This window comes from Peromyscus eremicus, chromosome 6 (genome assembly GCF_949786415.1).
Source record: "Peromyscus eremicus chromosome 6, PerEre_H2_v1, whole genome shotgun sequence".
NCBI classification, from domain to species: Eukaryota; Metazoa; Chordata; class Mammalia; order Rodentia; family Cricetidae; genus Peromyscus; species Peromyscus eremicus.
The window spans coordinates 44,476,788-44,498,195 of record NC_081421.1 but is presented as its reverse complement, the minus strand read 5'-3'; the positions used below and the strand labels follow the sequence as shown (position 1 = coordinate 44,498,195).

Sequence of the window (21,408 nt, the reverse complement as noted above, 5' to 3'; positions counted from 1 at the left end):
CCTCTTAAAGTAAGAATTATGAAAAGAGGATTTGTCCAGAGTCACACATTAAGGACCAGGTTAAGGCCTCGATTTTCACTTCCACTATCATGCAGTGTTTTCAGTTACTATTTAAATTTGTAAACCAATGCAAAAAAAAAAAAGTATGCAAGTAAACACTCAGCTTTAGTCCGACCTTTTTAATGTGTACAATTGATTTTAAAATTTTTGCTGACTGTGTTAGAAGCTTAGATATCTGAGTGTCCTTACCCTTTTTTTACTTGGTTACTTACTGACAAGATTTATTAAATGTCACCCAATAATTTAATATTAGAAAATCCAGGCAACTATTCAGTATTATTCAAATACTTTACTAGCAAACCCATGCCTAAAGAATTTGAACACGTTAATTTTAAGCTTCTTAAATAACACATTATTAAAACCTTTTCTTTTTTATGACACTTGCCTGGCATGTGAGGATCCTTGGATATAATCCTAGCACTGCAAATATATGTGTGAGAGAGGAACTCGAGTGTGTGTGTGTGTACATGTATAGAAATATTCATATGAATAGGAATATTCATAAAGAATATTCATAGATAAATGTTGCTGCATAGGTGTCTAAATTAAATCATAGTGCACATTGGTGGCCCTAGTACAAGCTTCTTTAAAAAAAACAAGGGTTCTCACTATGTTGCTGAGACAGGCCTCCATCTCCTTCCTCTGCTCATGCCATCTTCATGCCTCAGCCTCCAGAGTCTGAGCTTATAGGCACATGCCACTGCTTTTTCCTGTGTAACACATTAACTCTTTAATAAAGAATGCTGGAAAGTTGAGCACTGTGATCAGAAGTAGTTGTCTGCTGGACTTGGGTTGGTTGGTTGGTTTGTTTTAGTTTTTTGTTTTTTAGTTAAATAGTGCATTAGTCATGGGAAAAATAAAATTAACAGGTTTTCCCCTGGAGACTTAACCTAGCAATTCCATTAAACTTGAATAGTCCTAAAAATAGCAGGGCCTTTAAATAACAGAAATTTTGCTGTGGGTGTCTGTGTCGAGCTGTTCTTTTTTCTGGCATTAGTTTAGTAGCTTCTGCTTGGTGAGACCAGCTGAGTATACAGGAAAGTGCCTCCCAGTATGGGGCTGAAGCAGTCCTTGTTGATTCTCTGCTCTGTTGCTTGCCTTTTCTCCACGGATTTCGGCTCCCCTGTATCTCAAAGTGTGCTGCCTACCCCAGTTTTTCAAACTGTTGGTTCGTCTACTTGTAATCTTTGTAAAGAAATTTTGGGCCTGGGGAGATGGTTCCCAGGGTAAAGGTACTTAACACCAAGCCTGATGACCTGAGTTTGATCCCTGTAGCCCACTTGGTAGAAGGAGAAAACTGACTCTCAGAAGTTGGCCTCTGACCTCCATGAATGTGCCCACATACCCTCCACACACACACCAAAAAGAAAAAAATATATTTTTTCTATAACTCTTTAAGCCTGTATCCTTATTTTCCCTAACTGTATTTCACTTCTGATCTGGATAACTGTGTTGGTCTGGTTTTTATTTTCTCTTAATAATTGAATACCTCAGACTGGGTAAGTTTTAAAGAGGTTTACCTTGGGTCCAGATGAACATGCTGCATCTAGTGATGGCCCCCCTCGTAATCAAGAGCATCACATGACAAGAGGTGGAGCACTTATATGAATATATATGTCCTTTTGCCTGATATCTTAGCCTACAAACATTGCATCATGGAGACTCTAATGACCTTGCCTAATCTTATGTTTCAAATGCCCCACCTATAAATACTACTGTTGGATTAAGTTGTCACCCATTAATGCCTCTGAATGGGTAAAGACTTAGGAACTCTTTGACTATAGTTGCTAATTTTACCCAAAGATCCTCAAATCTCCTTTTACTCCTAATTTGGAACAACTACTGGGAATATCTAATAATCTACATGTTTTTGTGGTAAAAATCAGTCTGTAGTTATTTGCCTTCCAGATAATTCCCTCGATGCCCCTCTCCATCCCTCTAAGCCCTTCCTCATTAGTATACAGCTGCCTTTTTATTGTGTGTATGCTCGGGTATATGTGTATTGAACATGCTGAACACCACTTAGCTACATCCTCAGCCTGCCTTTTTACTGTTTGGGGATATAGTAATACTATCTAACTCTCCAACTTCACTAAAAAGAGTTTTTCAAAAAAAAAAGAAAAGAAAGTTTCCATACTTTAACTCACAATCAATGGGATGTACTAGATAACCTCTTCTACAGTATTCAGAGTTTTACCTCTGTTCAATTCTGCATGAAACAGCTGATTTGCCAGTGTGCTGCCGTCATGAACAGGTGAAGTCCTCAACAAATCTAGTAGTTCCCAGGGTTGCAGATACACCACCTGGGTAACTCCTGCAGTTCTGCCACATCTGTATTTTCATAGCCACCTGCTGGTCTTTAACATAGTGGCATCTCTGGCCGTCTTAAACATTGAACCTGAAGCATTATATATGTAATAGAGCTGGTGCAGAAAAACTTATTTCTCCTTTGAACCAGTTTAAGATTGTTGTCTAAATAGTAGCTTTGTTCTCATCAGAATCCACTGTGGTTAGAGGTGCTAAGAGCACTGCAAACTGCCTCCCCATTGTCACTCTCCCGGTAGTCCTGTGCTCCCAGTACAGGAGGAAGGGAGAACTTACCCTTTGTATCTTGGCTTCTACTTCACTCTTGTCCCTTGCCTATTCTAAACCTATGTCCTTCAGGAAGTCAGGAAGATAGCCAAGGCTATCTACCATCTTTGCCATCCCCATTAACTCTCATTTCGCAATATGTGTTTTATGTTGATGGTGATTTTCCAGTCTGTAGTGTCTGTTCACTCATTGCTTTCACACCTGCCTTTCTCGTCTTTCTCCCGCTAGATTGTAAGCTCCTTAAGGGCAAGGTCAGCATATCAGCAAAGCTATGTAAACACCATGAACGTGCCCTGAATTCTGTGGGCACTCAATAAACGTGTGTGATAATGATGCAACTTCTCACATGGCTACCTAAAAGTCTTTTCAACTTAGAATTTTTAAATTTTGCCTCATTACCTCTAAAGTCTAGGAGATTTTCTGTAGGAAGGAAAGAGACATTATTTCTCAATAGGTGAATGCTTGCTTCCTTTTCTCCACGTCTAGTCTGGATGTCTGGCATTCACAGGATATGGAAATGGATCCTTGTGTATTTTACAAATACCAGTTTCTATACTATGAAACAGAGGCAACCTTGTGTGTTCTAAAACTAATGGCACAACTCAGTTTTTAAAGTGTCATTTATTGAAATAATTTTCCATTATAATACATTTTGCACAAAGAGCCCAAATCATAAAGGTGAGTAATTGGTATAGTATGAAACTGATTGATGTAGTGCTGATTGACCACATAATTACAAGTTTGCCTGGATAGCAATGCACAATTAATCAACCTGACTCTGACCTCTGCCTCTGTAGCCAACTTAAAGACACTGCTTCTCTGTTTCCGTTCTATGGCTTTCTAGCCTTTCTTAGACGAGGTCTTGCTTTGTGACTCAGAATGGTCTCAAGTTGAGAACCTTGCTTCACCTCCCAAGTGCTAGGATTACAGGTGTGCTCTGTCATACTCAACCTCTGCCCTCCGCTTTTTGTAAAATAGAAAAGGAAATACACAACATGGTTGTATTTCAATGATAGAGCATTGCTTAATATGCACAAGGTTGTGTATTCAGCACCCACTATCAAAAATAGGAAATGTCTTGCAGAATTTATTTTCTTTTTTGACTATGCAGGCCTTTAATCCAGCACTTTGAAAGCAGGACCAAATAGATCTCTGAGTTCGAGACCAATCTGATCTACATGGTGAGTTCCAGGACAGCCAGAACTACATGAGACCCTATCTCTGGGGGTAGGGGTGGTAATATATTGCTGATAATAGCAGGAATAGTGTAGCCTATGGCCAGGAACATAAAACTTTCTTTGATTTTTTTTTTTTCAGTCTTCATTATTATTTGCCTCGTTAGGGCTGCAAAACAAACCCAGGGTCTTCTACCTGCTAACAAATGATCTACCACTTAGCCACACCCACAGCCCTACACATACTCTTTAATGAACTAATAGATGGAGAGGAAAGGATGGCTAGTTAGCTCAGACATGAAGTGGAGGAGTTAGGAAGCAGAGGACCTCCAACTCGGGAGTTAGATGAGTCAAGTGGTCCTGAAAGCTGACAGCAGGAGCAGTGGGACGGACCCACTGAGCAATAATGATACTTTGAGTCTGAAGTGAAGGGTTAGGTAACAAGTTGGTCCTTTAAGTCAATCTGTCATCTTGGTTGTAGGGCATTACTGAGAGAAGAATGGAGACAAAAACCATGGCGAGGAAGCTTTTAGAGTAGCTGCTCATAAAGGCGGGCCCACGTATGGCAGGATGAAGTTGAGATGGTGAAGGAGTGACCGACCACACTGGGGCTGGGGTTGTCAGCAAGTTGTGTCTCAAAGCTCTAAATCCAGTTTGCCCTGCTTTGGCACCACATCAACATTTTCCTTCACAAGCTGGCGCTAAAGTGACAAGTCAGGACTGTTTTAGTGAAACTTGGGAGCTCCAGCTGTCCATTTTTGTTCTCACTGAACCCCAGTGGCCCTGGGGGATCATCTCTTATGCTTTCAGGCCATGCTTTCTTAATTTGAGAGCACTTGCAACAAACCGTTTCTGCTGGATGTCATGTAGAAGTGATGAAAATACTTGCAGACTTTGTCCAAGGACTAACTTCACATTCCAAATTAAGGCAGAGGAAAATTTAAATGTTGATGCTGGAAATCAGTGAAATCTCAATATATACACTCAACTAGAAAACCAATTTAAAATGACCAATTCTTTATACAGACACCTCATGAAAGATGTGAGCAGAAAATACATTTTTCATTTATTGTAGATGTTCAACATCTTTAATCACAAGAAATATGTACAAAAATGTTTAGATACTCCTGCCATTAAAATGGCTTGCTGTTGCTAAGGGTGCCTGATGGAGTTCACACATGCCAGATAGAATACTATATTCAACTTATTTTGAAAGTAATAGTTTCTTAGGAAATTACATGTGCACTTTACCTTGCAACCAAGCAATCCCACTTGTAGGTGTATGCTCAGGAGGATTGAAAACTATCCACATAAAAAACCTGTGCTCGGGGCTGGAGAGATGGTTCAGTGGTTAAGAGCACTGACTGCTCTTCCTAGAGGTCCTGAGTTCAATTCCCAGCACCCACATGGTGGCTCACAACCATCTGTAATGAGATCTGGCACCCTCTTCTGTATACATAATAAATAAATAAATCTTTAAAAAAAAAAAAAAAACCTGTGCTCAAATACTTGCAGCTCTATTACTTGCAATTGGTCCAACAGGAAACAGTTCCTTCAGCTGGTGCACCAATATAATGGACTAGCACTCTCCTGTAAGAAGAAAGGGATACAGCATGAATACATTTCAAGAAAGGCTATGCTGAGTGGAGGAAGCCAGGTCCAAAGGCATCACATTATGCTACTTACATGCCATCACACTCTGTAATAAGATGATCTGGAACAGGCAAAACTTAAAAACACTGAGCAGTCGTTGCCATGCAGTAGAAAAGCAAAAATAGATGACTGTAGGGGGTCTATAGGAACCCTGAGGGAGAGTGGATAGATAAAATTTTGATTGTTGTGTTTTCATAACTTTCCTTGTAAAATTCATAGAACTGCATCTAAAAAGTGAGAAGCTAACTATTTTTTTTTTTTTTTTGTTTTTTGAGACAGGGCTTCACCTGATAGCCCAAGCTGGCTTCAAACTTTTGGCAGTCTGCCCCATCATGTGCTGCAATTACAACATGATTTATAATTCCATTTTTAAAATGCTGCTGTTAGGAACTGAAAGGTAGCTCAGTAGTAGATCACTTGCCCCCTTGATATTGGGAGGTGGGTGGGAGGTGTGAACAGAAATGGGATTTTAATTGGAAGTTAAACAGCTTTTTTAAAGACATTTAATAAATAGGTCAAATTTACGTAGATGTTTAAAAAGAAACAGGAATCGTGACAGACAGGGACACTATTAAATCTTTTATTTGGTTTTGATTTTTTGAGACAGGGTCTCCGTGTTGGTTTGAAACTCATTACATACACCAAGCTGGCCTTGAAGCGATCCTCCTCACTCTGCCTCCATACTGCTGGTACTATGGGCATGAATCACTACACAGCAGAAAGCAGTCTTTAAATTTTGGATCATGCAAGTGGTTTGTGTGTTTTTCTTCCGTAGTTATTTTGTCACCACAAGGTGGCAGTATTAGAGGCTTTATATAAAAACACATTTCGCAAATTTGTCCCGTGAAGTATTATTTTGCTTGTATTTTCTAAGGACTCAACTGAGGATTGAAAACACGTGAAATAATATTTTCACATAAGACAGCATTTGGGGAGCCACATAACTATTTTCTTTTTATTTCCTAACTGTATCCTTGTTACCTGTTTTGTTGCTTTTGCTTTCCCTCACCAAAGAACTGCAGACCCATGTGAGGGAAGAAAAATAGTCTGAGAGGTGCTAATGAGATGTATCAGCCTCTCGCTCACTCTCACTTTCATTGCCTACAAGGCTACATCCACAGCTTTCAGTGTTTCAACGTCTCTCTATAGTTAATTTTTGCCAACTTTGTTTTAGACAGAGTCTCACTGTGTATCCCTGACTGGTCTGGAACTCACTCTGTAGACCAGGCTGGTCTCAAACTCAGAAATCTGTCTCTCCCTCCCAAGTGTTGGGATTAAAGACGTGTCACCGTGCCTGGCTTATTTTTCTTTACCTTTTATGCTTCTGATTTTCACCAACTTTAGATATTATTCTTTAACTGTAGCCTGAAAGACAAAAGACATAAAAATTGAACTCAATATTTTCTACTCCCTTTCTTAGAATGTTTACTGAGGTATTTTTAAAAGTATCTTTATTGGTTCCTTTTTTTTCCTTTTTCTTTCCCGGGTGAGGATTTTGAGATCAAAACCAGGGTCTTGTGCATGCTAGACCAGCATTCAGTCATCAACTCCATCCCCAGGCCAGTACTCTACACACTTAATCCTTTCTGTCTATGATATCAGTTTTCTTTGTTATCTTTGAACTCTTGGGCATGTAAACAGGGTATCCTTATTCCCTCACAACTCCCCCTTTTCTGTCTCACAGTGTTTATTTGCATTGCTTTGCATTGCTTTTTTAAATCTTTTTTTAAAAATTATTATGTATACAGTGTTCTGCCTACATGTGTCCTTGCAGGCCGGAAGAGAGCACCAGATTTCATTATGGGTGGTTGTGAGCCACCGTGTGGTTGCTGGGAATTGAACTCAGGACCTCTGGAAGAGCAGTCAGTGCTCTTAACCTCTGAGCCATCTCTCCAGCCCTTGCATTGCTTTTTAAAAAGGGTTTATTTATTTATGTGTGAGTGCTCTATCTGTATGTGTGCCTTTATGCCAGAAGAGGGCATCAGATCCCACTATAAATGTTTGTCAGCCACCATGTGGGTGCTGAGAATTGAACTCAGAACCTCTGGAAGAGCAGCCAGTGCTCTTAGCCTCTGAGCCATCTCTCCAGCCCCTTCATTGACTTTTAAAAAATGAAGAAAAGACTTTATTGGCATGCCATGTAGTTCACCTACTTTAAGTATGTAATTCTGTGGTTTGTAGTGTGTTTGCAGTTCTACAAACCAAACCTGTAATCTATTAGAACATTTTCCTTACTCTAGGAAGAAACCTCACTATTCTTGGATCATATGTATTTACAGTTCTATAAATTTATTATCACAAGGCCTGTGTCACTTTCGGTGGCAAGGGCAAATGACAAATCGTTCATTTCTCTTAAATTCCATTAATTCTGCAAAACCTTGCCATGCTTAAGTTTTCATTATACTTGGATTTCCCCCTATAGTTGTGGTCTTTCCCCCTGAGTTTCTAATTATGTACACAAAAGTCTGTACTTAGCGTGTCTCCAAATTTACCCAGCCTTTCAGCCATCTGCTTATGGCATACAATCTCCATATATATGTGTGTGTGTGTGTGTGTGTGTGTGTGTGTTGTATCTTTCAGAGCCTTCCAATCTTATGCAATATGGCCTCATTACACACTAATGGTGGAATTAATGAATTTCTTAAGATTTTGTTTGGTTTTTGAGGCAGAGTTTGACCATATAGGTCAGGTTGGCTCAAGGTTAACATTCTCCTTCCTCTTCCTGAGTGCTGGGATTACAAGTAAGTGCCATTGCATCACCTAAAACTTTCCTGAATCCTGTGGTTTCCTCATTTGTTCATTGTCTTTTAAACATTCAGCCTCAGGTAGTTTTCTCAGAAATAGTCCATGGAGGGTTTTTTGTTTGTTTGGTTGGTTTTTTTCGTTTGTTTTTGCTCTGCTTTAACTCACTTGAATTTGTACAAGAATGCTGTATTCAAATCTAGAATTAATAGGACCCTGCAGAAATTATTCTCTATCTGCTGGCCCCTAATATTAGTGATGGTAAATCTTCTACAAGTTAGCTTTTCATTTCCTGATAGTTTATCCCTTGTTTTCTGTTCTCTTTATATTTGTTCTTCTGAAACTTCACAGTAGTGTATCTAATGTGGATATTCATTTATCCTGTTAGGCTGACTTATGTTTTTATAGATTTTGCTAATATCCTGGGACCTTTTTTCTTTAAAAATATTTTCTCCATTTTCTCTCTTTGGAACATAAATGTTGAATTTTTTTTTCTTTTGTGTGGTGTTAGAGATGAACTAACTAATGCTTGCTAGGTAAACACTACTCTGTACTACACCTCAACCCCCATCCCCCACCTCCATCATCTTTGGAGACTTTTTCAAATTTATATCATCTACTGAGCTTCCTCTCAATCTCTTTTGCACTTCAATAATTATAAATATATGAAACACTGTTATATCGGAAGTTGTCAACTTGGACTTGGCTACCTGGAGAAGTCCATGCCTGGCTTCACAGGTCAGACTACTCTCATTAGTGCCTAATATGGCTGGTGACTTCAGTTCAGTGCTCATTTACCATTCCAAAGATTCTAGGACCCTTAATGATTTAAATCTACTCTGCCTGTGTTTGTGTTCTATAAACAGAAAAACAATGACTGCATGACAGCATCTGTCTATGACATGGTTTGTAGAATATTTCAAACACTTGAAAATTATTGCCAGAAAAAAAAAAAAAGATGCTTGTTGACAATGTACCTGTCACCAAAGACATCTGTCATATATCCAATGGTGGTGTATGATGAGGTTAGTATAATTTTCATGCCTGCTGCTAATAGTCATTCCTCACCTTATGAATTGGGAAGTGTCTTTAAAGTTCATGTTGTATTATTGAAGAAATGTAGTTCATAGTATGATGGCTACCTAAGCTTGATTCCTCTGGAAGATCTGGGCAAATGGTGCTCACAACACCCGAAAATAATTCACCATTCTAGATGTCACTAAACATATTTGTGATTCAAAAGAGGAAGTCAAAATAAAAACATGGACACTTTAGGAAATGAGTCCAGTCCCACCATCTAAGGGCGGCCTTGGAGGAGCTCAGGACTGTAGAAGAGGAAGATGCTGACGATAGGATGATGCTAACTCGTGCTCTTACTTTGGACTTGAACAACTCCAAAGAAGATCCTAATTATCCTTTTAAGTCAGTTCAAGGCAGGAGATCTATAATCAAATACTACTTGAGTTTAGGAACAAAATCAGAAAGTGTCCAAAAGGACCAGACACTAGCACTGAAGGCGTTTGTCACTGGTCTTGTAAAAGCAGCTGCTTTCAGACATGTGCACACAGATGTTACTGTCTGAAAAACCAAATTTAGAGAAATGGCTGTGCTGTGTGGTGAGCAATAGTGTTGCCACACACTGGTTCTTTAGTGTGAACAGTTACCCTCTGTTGTGCTGTGCTTTCTCTGTAGGAACTCCTCTTAGGCTGAGAAACATTAGGGCAGGATATACGTAACCTGAATTGTCCAAAGGAACATTTGCCCATCCGATCTGTCCATCTCTTCTCTGCCTGCTTCTTAGACATCCTTGCCTTCTTGACAAAGTTTTATTGATCTGATTCAGAGTTTCCTGGGGAATCCAACTCAGGTCGACACCATCTTGACTTGATGTACCCATTTATACTTTCTTCAGTAAAATGTTCTACCACTGAGCTATATTCCAAAATATTGTCAGTGCAAACTCAAGTCAATGGTTCCTCCCTCCCACCCACCCCACAGATTTTTTGCAGTGCCAGGGATTAGACCTAAGGCATCATGCATGCAAGACTAGCACTTGTATTTTGAGCTATAGCTGCAGCTCTTTCTGTGTGGGTCTTCTGCATTTTCTAGATTTCAAGAGTTGATAAGGCCAACAAGAAGCCCAAGACTAGCCAGGTGTGTTGGCCCATGTCTTTAATCCCAGCATGTGGGAAGCAGTGGCAAGCAGATCTCTGAAGCAACCTGGTCTATGGAGTGAGTTCCAGGACAGCCAGGGCTACACAGAGAAACCCTGTCTCCAAAAAAAAACAACCAGCAACAAAATAGAAGTCCAAGACCAATAGGGACATAACAAGAAATCTCAGTGGGTAAAGTGCTTGCTATGGAAGCATGAACAGCAGAGTTCAGATCCTTAGCACCCACGTAAAACATCTGGTGGACAGTGACCCAACCAGTAATCCCAGTGCATGGGGAGAAGAGGCAGAAGTTCTCCTGAACAAGCCAGCTAGCTGCACTAGCTGAACTGGTGAGTTCTGGGTTCAACTAAGAGACCTTGCCTCGATATATAAGGTGGAGAGTGATTAGGAAGATACCTGATGTCAATCTTCGGCCTTCACGAGCTTGAGTGTGCATGTGCTTGTACACAGGTGTGCTGTCTTAGATCAGACATGCTGTCTTAGGTTTCCATTGCTGTGGTGAAACACTATGACTGAAAGCAACTTGGGGAGCAAAGAGTTTTTTGCCAGTTTACAGTTCTCCATCCGAGTCCATCGCAGAGGGACATCAAGGCAAGAAGTTAATCAGAACAGGACCGTGGAGATAGAAACTGATGCAAAGACAGTGGAAAGTGTGACTTGATGGCTCACTCCTCATGCCTTTTGCAGCCTGATTTCTTAGAGCACATCGGACCACATGCACCCCATACATGTATATGAGGATAAAAGATGTTTTTTCCATCCAACCCATCTCCTTCATTAACTGTAACTGTTTAAGTTGAGACAGTATCTTGAAATAACTACCATTCGAATCTTTGTAGTTCAGATTGATGGCTAGGCCAAAGGCTTGTTTCCCCTGCCTCAGCCCACTGGATTCTGCAGGAATGAAGAAATACTACATGAGTTTGAAGCCAACCCTAGTCTACAAGGGACTGTCTCAGAAGAAATAAAGCAAAACAAAAATCCATAGTTCTGAAGATAACAGATGAGACATCTGTGGATTAAAAAATAAAACTTCCTGTGGCTGGAGATATGGCTCAATGGCTAACAGCATTTGCTGCTCTTGCAAAGAACGAGAGTCTGGTTCTCAGCGCCTACCTGAGTGAATGACTAACGCCAGGACCCAGTGTCCTTTCTCCACAGACACACACCCATATACATGATTTAAAATAATCTTAGAGTATACATGTCTGTGTATATCCTTAGAACTTTCTTGAAGTTATTCATTCCCCCACCTTGGTTTAGTATGTGGCTGAGGGTGGCTTTGAACTTTAGGTCTTCCTTCCTTGAGAGAGTTCAGTTACAGGCATGTACCACTATGCTTAGAGGTTTCCTCTTTCAGTCTCTTTGTACACCAGAAATCACATATACATGCCCCTCCCCCCCATACACAAGAATTAAATTTTAAGTTTAAAAAAATAAAATTTTGGGTCCTAGAGAGATGGCTCAGAGGTTGAGAGCACTGGCTGCTCTTCCAGAGGTCCTGAGTTCAATTCCCAGCAATCACATGGTGGCTCACAACTTCTATAATGAGATCTGGTGCCCTCTCCTGGCATACAGGCATACATGCAGGCAGAACACTGTAAACATAATAAATCTTTAAAAAAAAAATTTTTTTAAAGGCCATGCAAGTGGCAAGAAGTCAAGTTAGGCTGCCTGCCAGTGGACCTCTCAACTCTCTCAGTTCCCATCCCCATTCCCCTTCCCCATTCCTCTCATTGCCATATCCCAGCACCCAACTTGACCAATCCAGAGACCCCCTGCTTGATAGAGGCCACACAAGCCACCAGAAGTCCAACCCCCACCTAGGGTGGAGACCCCCTGCTCAAACAGGCCACATTGGCCAGAAAAGACCAGAAAAGAAACAGAAACCAAAGTACAAAAAAACAGAACTCATAAATCAGCACATAGACCTATAATCACCCAAATCTAGAAACCTAGACACCAGAGTAAAGACACAACAGCCAGACAATATTTCACCACCAGAGTCCAGCTATCCTACTACAGCAAGCCCTGAATATTCCAACCCTTCTGAAAGACAAGAAAAAGACCTAAAAAGCAAATTTATGAAGATGATAGAGGTCCTTAGAGAGGAAATAAGAAATACCTTAAAGAAATTGAGAAAAAGAAAAAAAATTGGAAGAAATGAATAAATTATTTAAAGGAAGCAAAGGAAAAAAAAAACCAAACAGGTGAAAGAAACAAAACTGTTTAAGACCTGACATTGGAAATAAAAGCAATAAAGAAGACACAAATTGAGGAAATTCTGGAAATGAAAATCTAGGTGAATGAACAAGAGCTACAGAGGCAAGCTTCACCAGGAGAATACAAGAGATGGGAGAATATCAGCTGGTGAAGAAATGATAAAAGAAATAGATACATCAGTCAAAGATAATGTTAAATCTAAAAAATTCCTAACACTAAACGTCCAGGAAATCTGGGACTATGAAAAGGCCACACCTAAGAATATTAGGAATAGAAGGAAAAGTATCCCAGCTCAAAGGCCCAGAAAATATTTTCAACAAAAGCACAGAAGCCAGACGGTGGTGGTACACGCCTTTAATCCCAGCACTTGGGAGGCAGAGCTAGGTGGATCTCTGTGAGTTCAAGACCAGCCTGGTCTACAGAGCGAGATCCAGGACAGGCACCGAAGCTACACCGAGAAACCCTGTCTTGAAAACCAAAAAGAAAAAAAAAAGCACAAAAGAAAATTTGGGGGCTGGAGAGATGGCTCAGCGGTTGAAGAGTATTGGTTGCTCTTCCAGAGGACCTGTGTTCAATTCCCTGAACCCACTTGGCAGCTTATGGCTGTGTGTGTGGCTCCAGTTCCAGGGTATCTGATACCACCACACAGACATACATGCAGGCAAAACACCAATCCTCATAAAAATAAATAAATCATTAAAAAAAAATTTCTAATCTAAAGAAAGAGAACACCAAATAGATTGGACCAGAAAAGAATTTCCTCTTACCACAAAATAATCAAAACACTAATCATACAGAACTGCTGTTTTTGTCCAAGTGGTTGCACTTTAAGCTACTAGCAGCTCTGCCACTCAGGCCATCCATAGCCTGGGTAGAATTCTGTTTCCCCCAGATAATGGCTCTGTTGCTGCCACTAAAGGTAGGTTTAACTAAATCTCTATTGTTCTAAAGAAACTCGAGGTTGTAAGGCTAGGGTGAAAACCTGAGAGCTCAGAGAGTAGAGTAGCCACTGGCTAACTTTCTCTTTGCCTGCATCCTGGAAGCCACTCTCCTTCCACACCATCCTAGCTAAAAAACACATGCTAGGCTCCTCCCTGCTACTTCCTGTCAACTAGTTGCTAACCCTGCCTCTCTGAGCTCAGGTTAATTTTATTTAATTAAAGCAAATGCAACACATCTTTACATAGTTAAACAAATACAGCATAAACAAATGTAACACATCTTTGCCTAGTTAAACAAATATTCCACAACACAGAACAGAGAAGATTAAGAGCTACAAGGGAAAAAGACCAAATACAATAGAAGCAGACTTATTAGGATTGCACTCAACTTCTCAATGGAAACTCTAAAAGTCAGAAGGGCCTGGGCAGATGTCCTGCAGACTTTAAGAGACCACAGATGCCAGCCCAGACTACTATATCCAGAAAAACTTTCAATCACAGTAGATGAAGAAAACAAGATATTCCTTGATAAAGTCAAATTTAAACAATATCTACAAATCCAGCCTTACAGAAGGTACTACAAGGAAAACTTCAACCCAAGGAACTTAACTATACCCAGAAAACACACGAAATAAATCATCTCACATCAGCAAAACCAAAAGAGGGGAAGCACATACATTCACACACACACCCACCACCACCACCACCATCAACATCAACAAAATAACAGAGATTAACAATCATTGGTCATCGGTATTGACCACGTACTCAATCAAAAAGCAAGCCTCAACAGATACAAGAAAATTGAAATAACTCCCTGCATCCTGTCAGACCACCACAGATTGAAGTGGGATATTAACAAACATAGAAACAAGAGAAAGCTTACAAACTCGTGAAAACTAAACAGCTCTCTACTGAATGAAAAATGGGTCAATAAAGATTTTCTAGAATTCAAAGAAAATGAACATGCAGCATTCCCAAACCTATGGGAATGAAAGTGGTGCTGAGTGGACACTTCATAGCACTGAGCACACTAAAAACAAACAGTGAGAGATCTCATACTAGCAACTTAACGGAACAATTGAAAGCTCCAGAAGAAAAAGAAGCAAACACACTAAGAGGAGTAGATGGCAGGAAATAATCAAGCAGGGCTGAAATCAATAAATTAGAACAATATAAAGAATCAATGAAAAAAAATAAAAAATAAAAAAATAAAAAAAAAATAAAAAAGAATCAATGAAACAAAAAGTTGGTTCTTTGAGAAAATCAAGAAGATAGACAAGCCCTTATCCAAACTAACAAAAAGACAGAGAGAACATCCAAATTAACAAAATTGGAAACTAAAAGGGGGGGCATAACAAGAGACAACAAGGAAATCCAAAGAATCATTAGGTCATACTTCAAAAACCTATACTCTATCAAATTGGAAAATCTGAAAGAAATGGGTCATTTTTTCTGATAGGTACCACTTACCAAAGTTAAATCAAGATCAGATAAACAATTTAAATAGACCTCTAACTCCTAAGGAAATAGAAGCAGTCACTAAAATCTCCCCAGCAGCCAGGCAGTGGTAGCTGCTCACACCTTTAATCCCAGCACTCAGGAGGCAGAGACAGGCAGATCTCTGCAAATTCAAGGCTAACCCGGTCTACAGAGTGAGTTCTGGGACAGCCAGGGATACACAGTGAAACCTTGTCTCAAAAAAGAAAAAGAAAAAGAAATCTCCCAACCAAAAAAAAAAAAAAAATACCACCCAGGGCCAGACAGTTTTAGCACAGAATTTTATCAGATATTCAAAAAAGAGCTGACACTAATACTCATCAAATTATTCCACAATATAGAAACAGAAGGAACATTGCCAAATTCATTTTATGAGACTACAGTCACCCTGATACCCAAACCACACAAAGACTCAACAAAAAAAAAAGAGAATTACAGAACAATTTCCCTTATGAACAGATGCAAAAATACTCAATAAAATACTTACAAACCAAATCCAAGAACACATCAAAAAGATTATCCACCACGAAGACCAAGTAGGCTTCATCCCAGAGATATAGAGATGGTTCAACATATGAAAATCAGTCCATGTAATACACCATATAAACAAACTGAAAGAAAAACCACATAATCATCTCATTTGATGCTATGAAAACCTTTGACAAATTCCAATACCCTTTCATGATAAATGTCTTGAAGAGATAAGGGATACAAGGAACATACTTAAACACAATAAAGATAATTTATAGCAAGTCTATAGCCAACATCAAATTAAATGGAGAGAAACTCAAAGCAATTCCACTAAAATCAGGAACAAGATAAAGCTGTCTTCTCTCTCCATATCTATTCAATATAGTACTTGAAGTTTTAGCTAGAGCGATAAGACAACTAAAGGAGATCAAAGGTATATAAATTGGAAAGGAAGAAGTCAATGTATTATTATTTGCAGATGATATGATAGTATACATAAGTGACCAAAAACCAGGGAACTCCTATAGCTGATAAACACCATCAAATTGGCTGGATACAAGATTAACTCAAAAAAAAAAAAAAAAAAAAAGAAGAAGAAGAAAAATCAATAGCCCTCCTATATACAAATGACAAATGGACTGAGAAAGAAATCAGGGAAACAACACTCTTCACAATAGCCATAAATAATATAAAATATCTTGGGGTAAGTCTAACCAAACAAGTGAAAGACCTGTATGATAAAAACTTCAAGTCTTTGAAGAAAGAAATTGGAGAAGATATCAGAAGATGGAAAGATCTTCCATGTTCACGGATAGGCAGGATTAACAGTAAAAAAAAAAAAAAATGGCAATCTTATCAAAAGTAATCTACAGATTCAATGCAATCCTCATCAAAATTCTAGCACAATTCTTTACAGACCTTGAAAAGACAATACTCAACTTCATGTGGAAAAACAAAAAAACCCAGGATAGCTAAAACAAACGTGAACAATAATAGAACTTCTGGATGTATCACCATCCCTAGTTTCAAGGTGTTTTACAGAGCTGTAGTAATAAAAACTGCATAGTACTGGCATAAAAACATACACATTCATCAATGGAATCAAATTGAAGATCCAGATGTAAACCCACACACATATGGATACTTGAATTTTGATAAAGAAGCCAGAAATACACAATGGAAAAAAGAAAGCATCTTCAACAAGTGGTGCTGGCATAACTGGATGTTGGCATATAGAAGATTGCAAATAGATCCATATTTATCACCGTGTACAAAACTCAAATCCAAGTAGATCAAAGATCTCAACATAAAACCAGATAGATACACTGAACCTGATAGAAGAGAAAATGGAGAATAGCCTTGAATGCATAGAAACAGGAGTTAACTTCCTGAACAGAATGCCAATAGCCTAGGCACTAAGATCAATAATTAATAAATGGGACCTCATGAAACTGAAAAGCTTTTGTAAGACAAATGACACCTTCAATAGGACAAAAACGGCAGCCTACAGAATGGGAAAAGATCTTCACCAACTCCACATTCAATAAAGGGTAATATCCAAAATATATAAAGAACTCAAAAAACTAGACACCAACAAACCAAACAATCCAATTAAAAAATGGGGTATAGATCTAAACAGAATTCTCAGTAGAGGAATCTCAAATGGCTGAGAAACACTTAAAGAAATGTTCAACATCCTTAGCCATCAGGGAAATGCAAATCAAAACTAGTTTAAGATTCCATCTTACACTTGTCAGAATGGCTAAAATCAATAACACAAGTGACAGCTCATGCTAGTGAGGATGTGGAGCAAGGGGAATACTCCTCCACTGCTGGTGAGAATGCAAACTTGTTTAGCTACTATGGAAATCAATATGGCAGTTCCTCAGAAAGTTGGGAATCGATCTACCTCAAGACCCAGCTATTCCACTCTTGGGCATATAACCAAAGGACACTCCATCATACTACAAGAACAACTATGCTCAACTATGTTCATAGCAGCTTTATTCAGAACAGCAGAACCTGGAAACAATCTAGATGTCCCTCAACTGAAGAATGAATAAAGAAAATGTGGTATTTACACAATGGAGTATTACTCAGCAGTTAAAAATATGACATTGCCGGGCGGTGGTGGCGCACGCCTTTAATCCCAGCACTCGGGAGGCAGAGCCAGGCCGATCTCTGTGAGTTCGAGGCTGGCCTGGGCTACCAAGTGAGTTCCAGGAGAGGCGCAAAGCTACACAGAGAAACCCTGTCTCGAAAAACAAACAAAAACAAAAACAAAAACAAAAAAATATGACATCATGAAATTTGCAGGCAAGTGGATGGAACTAGAAAAAAATCTGAGTGAGGTAACCCAGACCATAAAGACAAACATGGTATGTACTCACTTATGTGGATATTAGCTGTAAAATAAGGGATAATCATGCTACAATCCACAGACACAGAGAGGTCTCTAGGGGAGATGCATAGATCTCCCTCAGAAAGGGAAACAGAATAGATTTTGCAGGTGGGGATGGGAATAGGAGAGATTGGGTAGGGGGAAGGGATGGAGGGAGAGAGTGTCAGGAGAAATGACTGGAATGGGGACATGCACTTGGGAGGCGATGTGGAAACAGTGCCATGGAAACTCCCTGGAATTTATGATGGTGACCCTAGTGAGGACTCCTAGTAATGGAGGATATGAAGCCAAGAGGAAAAACAAGTCAATGAAATGATTCCTAAGTATGTTCTGCTATACTCATAGATTGGTGCCTAGTCCAGTCAACATCAGAGAGGCTGTCTCCAGTAGCTGGTGGGAATAGATGCAGAGACTCACAGCCAAACATTAGGCAGAGAGAGAGCACCCTGGTTGGAGGTTTCCATTGGGTCCCTCCCTCAAAGCTTGGGGAACAAACAAACAAACAAACAAAATACCCCATAAAGTCATCTTTTGGTGAATAGAACTAGTATTATCATGAAGGTTGGTATGTATCTAAAGTATGCTCTAAAGCGTAACTATTACATGAAAAATTATAAGCAAGCAAATGCAATATAGAATTATTGTCTAGCTGGGCATGTGCATCTGTGGTAGATCTCTTGCTCAGCGTGTGCTATGTACAAAAAGACATTAAAAAGAAAGTTTTTATTTACAATTACTGTCTTCTGCATAGACCATGCCAGTAAGATGCATTTTGACATAACACACAATTTATGAAATAATCAGTTAATTGAGCCACAGTGTTTCCTAAGCACCTTCTGTTTACCAAATGTTGTGTTGGGCCTTGGGTCTGAGGAATATCCATTGGTAAAATAAGACCAAGTCGATTCCTGCTTTCGGGGCGCTGATCACGTTAATCTTCAGCTGGTACAGTTGTAACTCCAAGCATAGGCCAATGAGTGTGCACGGTCTGAAGAAGCGGGTGGAGCCTGCAGGGCTCTGCCTCCTGCTCTGCATTTATGATAGGAGCATCCCCCACCTGAAACCACCTCCATCTCTCTTCAGGGTCCAGCTTCTTCCTGCACTTTGCAGCACTTAGTTTTCTGATGGCTTAGGTACAGAACTCTGACACCCAATCTTGGTTTCAAGTTGACAGACCTGAGAAAAGGGAAGCTCTGTTGAGGAATTGCCTCTATCAGATGGCCTATGGGCATGTCTGTGGGGGCAGGTTTTGATTGGTGGTTGATAGGGGAGGGCCCAGCACACTGGGTGGTGCCACACCTGGGCAGGTGGCCCTGGGCTGTATGAGCAAGCTGGCTGAGCACTAGCCAGCAAGCCAGTAAGCCAGTAAGCAGCCCTCCTCTCTGGTTTTGCTTCAGACTCCCTCCTTGAGTTCCTGCCTTGGCTTCCCTCAAGGATAGAGTGTGACTTGCAAGACGGAATAAACACTTGTCCAGCCGTTTTTGTTTTGGCTAAGCCAGGGGAGAAGTTAACTCCAGCGGGAGTTTGAGGGTTCCATTTTGAAAATGCTGATACAGGCCCTTTATCATGCAGTCCCAGCAGCTCACTGCTTAGGAATGACCGAGAACGGACCTTCTTAGAGCTGCTTGAAATGTTCTGCGTTCCTCTGTATCTTCGGAACCCTTAGGTGGGAAAGGGAAGAGAAGGAAGGCAGAGAGCGGAGAACTGTTAACATCGGCTGCGGCTGCGCGGCCATACAGGGCTCTCTTCAGAGTTCTCTCTCTCTCTCTCTCTCTCTCTCTCTCTCTCTCTCTCTCTCTCTCTCTCTCTCTCTCTCTCTCTCTCTCTGTCTCTCCCTTCTTCCTTTTAAACAGGGAGTGGCATTTCCTGGTGATAAAATACAAAGAGTGAACTCACTTCAGCAGCAGGCTTCATCTCCAGTGTTGCCTTCCCCTCTAATCCTACGCCAAGGTTTGTCATAGATACTGACTGTTCAGGTAGGTTATTTGTTACGTGACAATAGGGAAGTACCTGAGACCTTAAGACACTCTCAACTACTTCAAGATCCGCTTGCATACAAAACAAATGACTTTTTGTTTTGTTTTGTTTTGTTTTGTTTTGTTTTGTTTTGTTTTGTTTTGTTTTGCCTGTATGTATTATGTCTGTGTACCACATGTATGCCTGGTGCCTGCAGAGGTCTGAAGAGGGCATCAGCACCCTGGAATTGGAGTAACATGTGACCCATCATATGAGTGCTGGGCATGGAACCCAGGTCCTCTGAGAGGGCAGACAGTGCTCTTAGCCCGGAGCCGTCACCCCAGCCCCAAACTAGAAAGGACTTTAAAGAGCACTTCTTCCTCCCATTCTAACAGGCGGCTCTGCACATTCGCTGTGGCTGCCCCTGTGGCAAGAAAGCACCTTGTCTAATCGGTGAGGAGTCGTCGTCGCTGCTTCTGCAGTTCCCTGGCCTTCAGTGTCGCAGGACAGTTACTGCTGTCCACTGAGAAACGCTACCCGTTAGACTTGAGTGGAGCACAAAGTTGAAGGGACCCTTCGAGGCCAAACACTCTGTCCACGGGCACTACGTTAACCAAGAGGGCCCCCTCTTGGGTTCCTTCTAAGGTGCCATCCCAGCAATCTACCTTTTGAGAGTCCTTGCCGGACAGCGCAGGGCTAGGAAGTGCTGGCGTGTTCTGTCATTCACCTCTCATGGGTTAAAACCAATTCCCAGCTCCCTTTTGGGTAAGGCAGCTTTTCCTTTTCTTCCTACTTACACACTCCTCCTCCTCTTCCTCCTTCTCCTCTTCCATCTCCTCCTCCTCCTCTTCCCATCTTCTTCCTCCTCCTCTCCCTCCGTCTCCTCCTCTTCCTCTTCTACCTCTTCTTCTTTTGAGGCAGGGTCTCATGAATCCCGGGCTACATGAACTTGACCCTCCTCCGTCCATCTCATGAGTACTGAGACTGTAGGAGTGTGCTGCTACACTTGACTCAGCTTTTCCATTTCACCTATCAGACCAAAGACTGGTGACCCCACCTCCTGAAAGACAGAGCTCTGAGCCCAAGGACCTCAGGAGGCAGTGGCTCTTTGTGGAGACAACCTTGGAGTCTCTTGCTGTGAACGCAGTGAAAGCTGAGACGCTACTATAGCAGAAACTCACTTTAACTCTTCCTCCACCCTCACTGCTTCTTCTCTGGTCACTCTTCTTCGTCACCTCCCACTCCTAAAACTGGCGTGCTTCTGTGTCTCTCAGGCCATCAAATCCGGACCCCTGCCTGTATTCCTTCCTGTATTAGGAGGAGTGTGAATAGAATAATAAGAGCCAAGCAGTGGTGGCTCAGGACTTTAATCCCAACACTCTGGAGGCAGAGGCAGGTGGATCTCTGTGAGTTCAAAGCCAGCCTGGTCTACAGAGTGAGTTCCAGGACAGCCAGGGCTGTTACATGGAGAAACCTCGTCTCAGAAAAAATATATATATGCACACACACATATACATACA

General features: G+C 40.7%; 1 long non-coding RNA gene across 1 annotated transcript; it reads right to left on the bottom strand.

The window, feature by feature from the left end:
* Nucleotides 1-18,640: 18,640 nt before the first annotated feature.
* Nucleotides 18,641-19,907, bottom strand: LOC131912433 (uncharacterized). The gene is made up of 2 exons (XR_009379631.1): nt 19,829-19,907; nt 18,641-19,108 (listed from the first exon to the last, which is right to left on the bottom strand). It is a non-coding gene; the product is annotated as an uncharacterized LOC131912433 (long non-coding RNA).
* Nucleotides 19,908-21,408: the final 1,501 nt, after the last annotated feature.